This window comes from Pongo abelii, chromosome 3 (genome assembly GCF_028885655.2).
Source record: "Pongo abelii isolate AG06213 chromosome 3, NHGRI_mPonAbe1-v2.0_pri, whole genome shotgun sequence".
Classification (NCBI taxonomy): Eukaryota; Metazoa; Chordata; class Mammalia; order Primates; family Hominidae; genus Pongo; species Pongo abelii.
In genome coordinates, this window is record NC_071988.2 from 162,955,058 (window position 1) to 162,965,356 (window position 10,299).

The following is a 10,299-nucleotide window of genomic DNA, read 5'->3' on the forward strand; positions in this document are numbered from 1 at the left end:
TCCGGCCTGGTGACAGAGTAAGACTCTGTCTCAAAAAAAAAAAAAAAAAAAAAGTCATCCCCTACTGAATCTTGTGCTCCCTATTCCCACCTTCAATTGCCAATTTGCTGCCCGGAGAGAGCAGGTGTAAGAAAGGGAAGTAATATTTTTTATTTTATTTTATTCTTATTATACTTTAAGTTTTAGGGTACATGTGCACAATGTGCAGGTTTGTTACATATGTATACATGTGCCATGTTGGTGTGCTGCACCCATTAACTCGTCATTTAGCATTAGGTATATCTCCTAATGCTATCCCTCCCCCCTCCCCCCACCCCACAACAGTCCCCAGAGTGTGGTGTTCCCCTTCCTGTGTCTATGTGTTCTCATTGTTCAATTCCCACCTATGAGTGAGAACATGCGGTGTTTGGTTTTTTGTCCTTGTGATAGTTTGCTGAGAATGATGGTTTCCAGTTTCATCCATGTCCCTCCAAAGGACATGAACTCTTCATTTTTTATGGCTGCAGAGTATTCCATGGTGTGTATGTGCCACATTTTCTTAATCCAGTCTATCGTTGTTAGACATTTGGGTTGGTTCCAAGTCTTTGCTACTGTGAATAGTGCCGCAATAAACATACGTGTGCATGTGTCTTTATAGCAGCATGATTTATAATCCTTTGGGTATATACCCAGTAATGGGATGGCTGGGTCAAATGGTATTTCTAGCTCTAGATCCCTGAGGAATCGCCACACTGACTTCCACAAGGGTTGAACTAGTTTACAGTCCCACCAACAGTGTAAAAGTGTTCCTATTTCTCCACATCCTCTCCAGCACCTGTTGTTTCCTGACTTTTTAATGATCACCATTCTAACTGGTGTGAGATGGTATCTCACTGCGGTTTTGATTTGCATTTCTCTGATGGCCAGTGATGATGAGCATTTTTTCATGTGTTTTTTGGCTGCATAAATGTCTTCTTTTGAGAAATGTCTGTTCATATCCTTTGCCCGCTTTTTGATGGGGTTGTTTTTTTCTTGTAAATTTGTTTGAGTTCATTGTAGAGTCCGGATATTAGCTCTTTGTCAGATGAGTAGGTTGCAAAAATTTTCTCCCATTTTGTAGGTTGCCTGTTCACTCTGATGGTAGTTTCTTTTGCTGTGCAGAAGCTCTTTAGTTTAATTAGATCCCATTTGTCAATTTTGGCTTTTGTTGCCATTGCTTTTGGTGTTTTAGACATGAAGTCCTTGCCCATGCCTATGTCCTGAATGGTATTGCCTAGGTTTTCTTCTAGGGTTTTTATGGTTTTAGGTCTAACATGTAAGTCTTTAATCCATCTTGGATTAATTTTTGTATAAGGTGTAAGGAAGGGATCCAGTTTCAGCTTTCTACATATGGCTAGCCAGTTTTCCCAGCACCATTTATTAAATAGGGAATCCTTTCCCCATTGCTTTTTTTCCTCAAGTTTGTCAAAGATCAGATGGTTGTAGATATGCAGCATTATTTCTGATGGCTCTGTTCTGTTCCATTGATCTATATCTCTGTTTTGGTACCAGTACCATGCTGTTTTGGTTACTGTAGCCTTGTAGTATAGTTTGAAGTCAGGTAGCGTGATGCCTCCAGCTTTGTTCTTTTGGCTTAGGATTGACTTGGCGATGCAGGCTCTTTTTTGTTTCCATATGAACTTTAAAGTAGTTTTTTCCAATTCTGTGAAGAAAATCATTGGTAGCTTGATGGAGATGGCATTGAATCTATAAATTGCCTTGGGCAGTATGGCCATTTTCATGATATTGATTCTTCCTACCCCTGAGCATGGAATGTTCTTCCATTTGTTTGTATCCTCTTTTATTTCATTGAGCAGTGGTTTGTAGTTCTCCTTGAAGAGGTCCTTCACATCCCTTGTAAGTTGGATTCCTAGGTATTGTATTCTCTTTGAAGCAATTGTGAATGGGAGAAATCAATGTACAAAAATCACAAGCATTCTTATACACCAATAACAGACAAACAGAGAGCCAAATCTTGAGTGGAAGTAATATTAATTGAGTGCCTGTGAAGTGGCAGACCTGGGCTAGTTGTATTCATGTTCCCTAATTTTCATCAGTCCTAGAAAACCAAATGCAACCACTGGCCCTTCTCTGAATCTTGACTGAAAACAAACTGCCTATAAAAAGACATCTTGGAGACAAATAGGGAAAATGGAATATGAGTTGTCCAGAAGACACGAAGTGTTGGAGGATACTAAAGCATGTTTTTTACAAAAAGTTGTTAAATGTGATTATGTCATGGTGGTTGTATCTTTTTGAAATTGTCCTTTCTAGCCAGAGATCCATATTGATATGTTGACAGGTGAGATTATGTGATGGCTCGGATGGACAGTAAAATACTCCACTACTGTTCTACCCCACAAAAGTATGTGGTGGATACATGATACAATGATGGTATTTTGATAATTTCTGAAGCTGTATTATGGGGATAAGAGGTATTGTTCTTTCTATATATGTTGTATGTTTGAAAGCCCTCAAAATAGAAAGTTTTTAAAAGAGGGAATCTCATTTACAAATGAGGAAACTGAGGTATCTATAAGTTAAATAACTTGCCCAAGGTCACAGACCCAGTGTTGAAAGTTCTTTTGAGTTCACACCAAACTGCATTCCAAAGAGTGGCTCTTCTAAGTCTTCTACGCTATCCTCTTTACACAAAATTTCTCTGTATCTTCAAATATTTGCTCTTTCTTCACTCCAGTCTCTGAGGAAGTTTTTCTTTTTTTCCAATGCAACCTCTCCTCAATCCTCAGTCTAGAGAAAAGCATGCTGAATTATTCAAAAAATTATCATTAATACTGATTTTGATTGACAAATTATAGTAATATACACTTACAGGATATAACGTGAAGTTCTGATAGATGGAGACAATGTGGCACGATTAAATCAAGCTATTTAACATATCCATTAACTTGCTTACTTATCTTTTTTTGTGATGAAACATCTGAAACTTACTGTTATTTTAGAATATATAATACATCATTATTGACTATAGTCACCGTGCTGTGCAATACATCTCAAAACCCATTCCTTATGTCTAACTAAACCTTTGTACCCTTTGATCAACAACTCCCCATTCCCTCCCCCCGCTGAGCCCCCAGCCAGTCACTGGTAACCATTGTTTTATTCCCTCTTCCTATGAGTTCAACTTTATCAGATTCCACATATAAGTAAGATCATATGGTATCTGTCTTTCTGTGCCTGGCTTATTTCACTTAGCATCATGTTCTCTGGATTAATCTACATTGTTGCAAGTAACAGGATTCCTACTCCCCCTTTAATGCTGAAAAGTATGCCATTATGTACATATATACAATATTTTCTTTATCCATTCAACAGTTGGTGGACACTTAGATTGTTTTCATATCTTGGCTATTTGTGAATAAGGCTGCGATGAACACAGGAGTGCAGATATTCCTTCCACATACTTATTTCCGTTCCTCTGGATATATACCTGTAAGTGGGGTTACCCAGTCACATAGTGGTTACAGTTATAGTTTTTTGAGGAACCTCCATACCGCTTTCCATAATGGCTGTAATAATTTACATTCCCACCAATAATGTGTAAAAGTTCTTTTTCTCCAGATTCTCTCCAACACATTATCTTTCATCTTTTTGATAAAAGCAATTTTAACCGGTGTGAGGTAATACCTCATTGCAGTTTTAATTTGCATTTTCCTAGTGATCAATGAAACTGAGCATTTTTCAGGTACCAATTGGCCACACTTGCAACTCTTCTTTTGAGAAATGTCTATTCAGGTCCTTTGCCCATTTTAAAATCAGGTTGTTTTCTTGCTATTGAGTTGTTTGAATTCCTTATATCTTCTGGATATTAGCCCCTTATCAGATGTACAGTTTGTAAATATTTTCTGCCATTCTGTAGGTTGTTCCTTTGTTAACTGTTTCCTGTCCAGAAGCTTTCCAGTTTGATGCCATCCCACTGGTCTAATTTTGCCTTTGTTGCCTGTGCTTTCAGGATCATATCCAAAAATCACTGCCTAAACCAATGTCATGAGCTTTTCCCCCTGTTTTTTTTTCTAGTATTTTATAGTTTCAGGTTTTATATTTAAGTTCTTAATCTGTTTTTAGCTGATTTTTTTGACATGGCGTAAGATAAGCGTCGATTTTCATTCCTGCGTGTCGATTCTGGTATTCTCAACACCATTTATTGAAGAGATTGTCCTTTCCCTATTTTGTGTTCCTCACCTTTGTCATAAATAAGGTGACTATAAAGGTGTGGGTTTATTTCTTGGTTTTCTGTCCTCTCCTATTGATTGATGTGTCTGCTTTTATGCTAGTATCATGCAGTTTGATTATAATTGCTTCATGATGTTTTTAAATCAGGGGGCATGATGCTTCCAGACTTTTTCATTTTGCTCAAGGCTGTTTTGGCTATTTGGTATCGTTTATGATTCCATATGAATTTAAGGATTTTTTTTTCATTCCTGTGAAAAATGACATTGGAATTTTAAGAGGCACTACATTGAATCTGTAGATTGCTTTGGGTAGTATGAACACCTGTTCAACATTTATTCTTCCAATCTATAAACACAGGATATCTTTCCATTTATTTGTGTTTTCTTCAATTTATTTCATCAGTGTTTTATAGTTTTCAGAAAACAGGTATTTTATTTTCTTGGTTAAATTTATACCTATGTATTTAATTTTTTTGCTATTGTAAATGGGATTATTTTCTTAATTTCTTTTTCAGATAGTTTGCTGTTAGTATATAGAAATGATGCTGATTTTTGGGTGCTGATTTTGTGTCCTGTAATTTTACTGAATTCATTTATCAGTCCTAACAATTTTTCATGGAGTCTTTAGGGTTTTCTACATATAAGATCATGTCATCAGCAAATAGAGACAATTTTCCTTCTTCTTTTCCTATTAGGATGCATTTTACTTCTTTCTCTTACCTAATTGCTCTGGCTAGTATATTAGAAGGATGACGTGGTCAAAGAACTGTTTCCTTACTGTTCAATTGTGGTTTTTCTTGGTTATTGTGCAGTCCAAGGAAGTATCTCAGCCTCACTCCAGAGTTCTGGGATATTCAGGATAGTATATTTTGCCTGTGGATCATTGCTAGTTACATTTTGGGGGATGAGAGGTGTGAAACCAAGGAACTCCTATTCTGCCATATTGCTGATGTCACTCTCCACGTCCTGAATTCTAAATTCCACTCTCCTTGCTTCCAATGTTGTTATGTGACCTCTCCACTGGTTTCTTCTGTTTTCAATCTTTCCCCATTGTAAAACCACCTTCAAATGACCTTCTTATCCCTTTAGTCCATTTCTTTCTACTGCGTCCTTCTCTGACAACACCTGCTGTTTACTCAGCCCTTAACGCTGTGTTTCCTGCTCTCACCATTGAAAACAACAGATTTCTCAAAGGTGAAAATCAGGTAGGAGGCAGACAGGACTGGACTCTGGACCAGAATGAAGACTGACCGAAACTGGGAAGAGGCATGGAAAGCACCTCTCCATAAGACACACCCACTGGCACCAAGACAGTTTACCATTGCCATGGACTGGTAGCAACACCTGGAAGCTACCAGTCCATTTTCTGGCGAATTGTGAATCACCCATCTTTTAATTAGCATGTCATTAAAAGCGGGTATAAATATGACTGCAGACCTGCTCCTGAGCTGCTGCTCTCAGCACACTGCCTATATGGAGTAGTCCTGCTCTGCGGGAGCAGTCACAGAGCTGTAACTATTGTCACCACCTCAATAAAGCTGTTTTCCTCTACAACTGGCTCGCTCTTGAATTCCTTCCTGAGTGAAGCCAGGAACCTGCCCTGTATCAAAAACATAACCTAATTTCCAAATCATCTGGACATTTCTCAATTTTCATTCTGCTTAATATCTCTGTAGTTGGCTGACAATCTACTTCTGCCTGAAACTCTCTTTGCCTTTGCTTTTCTGTCCCTGGCTGCCTTGGTTCTCCTCTCCTCTCTAACTGCCCCCCTAAATCTCCTCTTCCACCCATTAATTACATTAAGGGGTCCGTCCAGATTCTTCTTTCGGCCCAGTTTCGCTCCCTCTGGAAATCCTCTCCACTGTCAATGCCTCAACAGTTACCTTGAAATGAATCTTCCATTTCTACCCCAAATCCAACCTTTACCTGGAGGTCACAAAATCTCACAATTGAAGGAAATCTTAGAAATCATTTAGTCAATCCCTTTACTCCATGTGTGAATCCTCTCTACTCTGTAAAACACGTGAACAGGTGCTACCCTTTTTGGAAAACTATAAGGTACCAGAAGAAAGTCAACTATATTATGATCTAGTTCTTTATTTCCAATTGCTTGCTCGACATCTCCACCTGATTGTTATTCAAGCCCCTCAGCCTTAAAATACCTCACGTGGAATTTGTCAACTTTCTCAAAAACCAGCTGCTTTTCCTAAACTCCTACTTCTGTGAAAGGTACCACTATTATTTTAGTCACAGGCTTAAGATTTGAGATCACCTTAGACATCTTTTAAATTAATATGATTTATTTTTTAGAGCAGTTTTGGGTTCACAGAAAAACTGAGAAGGAAAGAGAGAGTTCCCACATACTCCCCCTTACACACTCTTCCCACTTTCACACACACAGCCTCTTCCATCATCAACATCCCATATCAATGTGGTACATTTGCTACAATCAATGAGCCTACACTGGCACATCATTATCAACCGAAGTCCATAGTTTACATTTGGGTTCACTTCTGGTGTACATTTTACAGGCTTTCACAATTGTATAATGACATATATTTACCATTTATCATATGGAAGAGTTTCAGCGTCCTAAGATCCTTTGCCCTCTATTTATCCATCCTTTCTTCTCTCTAAACACTTGCAACCACTGATCTTTTTACCCTCTCCATAGTTTGCCTTTTCTAGAATGTTATATAGTTGGAATCATATTGTATGTAATCTTTTCATATTGCTTTCTTTCACTTAGCAATATGCATTTAAGGTCCCTCCATCCCTTTTTGTGGCTTGATAGCTTATTTCTTGTTAGTGCTGAAAAATATTCCCTTGGTTATATTTATCACAATTTATTTATCCATTCACCTGCTGAAGGACATCATTGTTGCCTCCAAGTTTTGGCAATTATGAATAAAGCTGCTGTAAACATCTGTGCGAAGGTTTTAGACTCTTAAGTCCTCTATAAACCTCACATCCCATAATAAACATCTGTATAACAGTTAGGGGCTTAAAAGAATTAAAATATACTATCATTTGATGCATGTATTATAATTTCCTAACTATTAATAGAAAGCAGGCTCAAAGGGCTCATCCAAGGCCACATAGCATGGAGGTGGAAGAGCAACGACTCAAGTTCTTTAAACATCTCTCTTACCCCTCTAGGTTGTCAGTCCTAATATTTTGTGTTTTGAATTCACCCTTTCATGTCCACTGCCACCAGTGTGGTTCAGAAAGACTTCTTGTTCTTTGCATGAACTCTCACCACACTCTCCTAATCAGATACACTTCTCCTGGTCTATAAGAACCCCTCTTAACTTGATGCCCTCAACTACACTATACAGTGTCTAAATAGACAATACCATCACATCCCTACTTGTAAAACCCACAGTGTTTCTTTCTTTCTTACTGAAAAAAGCCCAAATGCCTCACTGTGGCACTTGAAGCCATTCAGCCTGGATGGTTATACCTCCCTCTAGTCCCTGTAAATTTGTCTATATCATAAACAGTCACAGTAATACCCCTAGCCTTATAGGCCTTGCCTGTGATTCTAAGTCATCTGCCATGCAGGCCCTTTCCTGTCACCTTTACTTTCACTGACTGATTTCAGCACAGAGCTTCCATCCAGATCCAGGAGGCCCAGAGGATGAGAGTGCTCAGAAAGGTTCCCCAGCTGTCCATTGCTTGCCAGTGTAGTCACAAAAGGATTTGGGGGAATTTACAAAATGCCACAAATCACTTTCCTAGCATTCTGCAGTTATGATCATACATAAACCAAAAATAAAAAGCAGGGAGGTAAAATTACCACTAAAACTACAGGACCTTATTTTTTGATTCAAAGAAATAAGGAGGGGAGATCAGTAAATTCACTGAAATATTACACAGGTTTTTTCCTAGGGTTGTCCTAATTATAAACATTGCTGGGGTTTATTCTCCTCCTATTTATCTGTAGAGTTACAGAAAAATTCTTTGAAGGCAAACTTACTGCAAAGAAATATACATATATAAAGAACTTTACACAAAAGAATGTTAAAAGAAATGCATGGCAATGAATAAAATGAGCTCAGAATTTCCTGAAACATAATTACTTGCTCTGTATAGACTACATTAACATTTTAATCTTGTTTATGAAAAGACACATACTCTTGAATCACAGAATGTAAATAAAATTAAGCTCTAGAATAAAAAGATCCAAGTCAAGTATAAAATACCTTATATTCATCAAGAAAATAATTTTAGGTATTTGTGTCTGATACCTTTCTAATTCTATGGAATTGATTTAAAACTATTTTTTCCAGGTATGAAAAAATATTTTTTAAAGTATCACTGTCATTCTTTTTAAGAGTCTTTGACTAAAAGACTATATTTAATTCTTATTAGATGGGGAAAATAATCAGAACTAGAAAATCCCAGAACCAGACATAGTGTTTGAAATGACTTCTTAATTGAACTGTTTTCAGGATTAGAAGTATGTGCTAAACTTTCATTATTACCATCACCTCTCCCACCCCCCACCACCCAATTCTCAGCATATGTTTAAGAACTAAACTGAGATTTAAATATCTGCCATCTGGAAATGCATATGAAAACCTTTCCACATTTCCAAGTCTGGTAAGAGCAAATATCTCTTTTATGTGCCTTTAATGTTAACCAATTCAAATGGTTTTCAGAACAACAGGTATTTAAGTTACAGATGTTTCTGGCAGCAGGGTTATTTTTTGCGTCCTCTGATGGACCTCTCAAATTGACAGAGAAGGCAGCTTTAAACACATAAACATTATAGTTTAGCATTTTTTGGTGAGGATCTAATTCAGCTTCTAAATCAAAATTACCCAGTACACTCCTTGAATCCTTCATGAAGTACAATACAAACGTCTTGTTTGTGTCTACTGTACCAGTTGCTTGAAAAATTGGATCACCTCTATTAACTCTTAGATAGTGTTTCTCTACAGTCTCATGTATTCAGCTTGCCCATCCACACAGCACTCTCTTCTCAGTTCTTTAGCCAAGGGAGTTTTTTTTTTGGTTTGATTTTTTTTTTCATTGTACTTTGTTTTATTGGTCAACTTCAAGAAAAATACATACATTTTGTAGGTTTCTCTAACTGTTTTAGCTTGACTGCTCCATTGCCTATGGTGTACTTTCACTGAATGTTCGGTCAGCGGAAATATTAAAAGATATTTTTCTCTTATTCCTCTTCCCCAATAAGAGTTTCATTTGGGTAATTTACACACATGCACACATGCAAATGTGATGCAACTCCACATTCTAAGCTAAGGCAACTCCACATTCTAAACTAAGGTAAAGGTGGTATAACCTGCACAAGAGCACCAGGCTGAGGAGCAAACGGGTGCTAGAATCCAACTTAATCTCTGCTAGCCAAGCTGTGTGTCCACAGAGCTGGTTCTGTCCAGGGAATTCTTTGAATTCTCCCAGAGGTACCTTCCTAAGTGTTCTGGCTCTAAAAAACACTGTTCTTTTGTTTGTCCTATTTATTGTCCCTTTCCTACTGCCTAGAGGACCTAAAAAAAAGCTATGGGCATCTTCATCAAGATCTTTCTAAACAGTCAGGAAAACATGACAAACCCTATAAAGTATGGCCAACCATACAATTCCTATTTCCTCAGCTCAGTCTGCCAATTACAGTCAGGCTGACGCTAGACCATGTGCCATTTCATGATGTGTTTATTTCAGAACCTCTTCTTGATCTAAGTTGTTTCATTTGGTTAGATTATTGAGTAAAATCCATAGAGGGTTGAGGATGAGATCCTGGCTAACTAGACCCATTGCATTGGACGTGAAAATAAATAAACACTGTGGTTAGGCTGTGTGAAGGAGAACCAGAGCTGTTAAAAACAACATAAAGTGGTAAAAACAGATTTTATTCAGGACTACTGCAATAGAAGAAAGGAGACCTCAGAATAGAACTGGGCTCATTCCAAACACACATGGGAATGTAAGAACTTATAGCCAAGGAGCTAACTGGAGGTCAGCAGATGGAAAATTACTAAGAGAAAACATCAGGGGTAAGGTGGGATTCTGGATAAAATCACCTAATAGGATCCTTGCTAAAAGCAGGCCAGGGTGATCAGAT

The 10,299-nt window shown here is 37.7% G+C and overlaps 1 protein-coding gene across 8 annotated transcripts in view; it reads right to left on the reverse strand.

The window, feature by feature from the left end:
- RNF150 (ring finger protein 150) overlaps positions 1 to 10,299 on the reverse strand; it is a 270,744-nt gene that overhangs the window by 151,859 nt on the left and 108,586 nt on the right. The window lies entirely within an intron of this gene.